The sequence below is a fragment of the Arachis ipaensis genome, chromosome B03 (assembly GCF_000816755.2).
Source record: "Arachis ipaensis cultivar K30076 chromosome B03, Araip1.1, whole genome shotgun sequence".
In the NCBI taxonomy this organism is placed as follows: Eukaryota; Viridiplantae; Streptophyta; class Magnoliopsida; order Fabales; family Fabaceae; genus Arachis; species Arachis ipaensis.
In genome coordinates this window covers 25155798-25157321 of record NC_029787.2, presented here as the reverse complement: position 1 = coordinate 25157321, position 1524 = coordinate 25155798, and positions in this window count along the sequence as shown.

The window sequence follows — 1524 nt, the reverse complement described above, 5'->3', positions numbered from 1 at the left end:
ATGGCAAAACTTTACATTAATCAGATAAGTTGGTTTTTTACAGAGCATTTTAATTATTATATCCTATAGAATATTAGATTGTTTAGCAACTAATTATACATGCAATAACTGTTTTTGTGTTATCCTTTTTTTTTGGTACTGGGTGTTCCTCTACTTTCTTCAGCCATGTAATTTTTTTTTACCATACCAAATCAGTGATCCATTTTTAACAAAATTATTAATAACCCAGCACTTGAGCCCATCATTGGTTTCAGAAAAAAATTATAACGTAGAGGCCCATCTGGATTGAGCCAAGTCCAACCAACTGTGTTCCAACTTGACCCGCCCGACCCAAAAAACCTTCTTCCTCTCTTTCGTCATCCTCTCGCCCACCATCTCCACGCCGCTTCGATCCTTCCTTGTTGATCGTCTCCGGCAAAGCCATACAGCTAGCCGAAACATCACTCATTGTTATCCGACGGTGATCAAATCCAGCTCCGGCGAGGACACTATGCAGATCTTCATCCTCCGAACCAACGAGTCGCGACAGATGCGCCATTCTGAGTATGACTTGGCCACGAGGGAAAGAAGGCGCCAGAGAGAGATAGCTTCTTGGAGGACCGGTTGCTAGCCCCATCATCATCTCGAGCTTTCACTAAGGCGAGATTGGCGGTCCCATGCCCATATTGAGAAACGACGAGCCCTATGAGCTACCTCTTCCGTCTCTGCCGAACGGTGGGCAACTTTGCAGTGTGATTCTGCGGGAAAAAACATTAACTTCAGGTGAGTGTTACGTTTAATCTCTTGTGGTGTCGAGGAGGAGCACCCGCGTCGAATCGTCTTCACCGGAGGCTGGCGGGACTTAATGCAGAATCATTAACTGCCATTAATTTCAGTCTTAAAACATCGTGAACTAATTCTACATAACCCAAATAATTTTTGAATCTAACAAAAATAACCACCTACAAAGTAAATTTTGCAAAGTGACCCCTCTAACACAAGATATCCACTAGCCAATCAAAGGAGAGAAGAGGTAGCATGATCTCTATCGTTGGATTACAAAAACAAGAGAGATCCGACGGCCATCATCAATTGGTGCATCGGTCAGCCGAACATAAACTCTATGTGCACTGGTGTGCTAGAGAGCGTCGGCACATGGAATCCATGCCCATCAAAGAGACATCATCGAAAAACTGTCGTAAACTCGTTGCTGACATATTGGCAAGCTCTAAGTGACACTATAATTGATTGACGCCTAAATTGAGTCAAACCACATTGCTTCATTCTTTAAGCATATAAATCCTTTTCTCAACAATAATTTAAACCACTCAGATAAAAATATTTAAAATATCTTTTTTTAAAAACGTTTTTAATAATTAAAATTCAACCTATATTTATAAAATAAATAAAAATATTATTTTTATAATATCAATAAAAAATATTTTTTTTAATTAAATCTATTCAAATTTCAAACTAAATGATTAAAAAATCAATTTAGCTAAATAGACTAGATTAAAAGTATTTTTATTATGTCAAATTAATTAA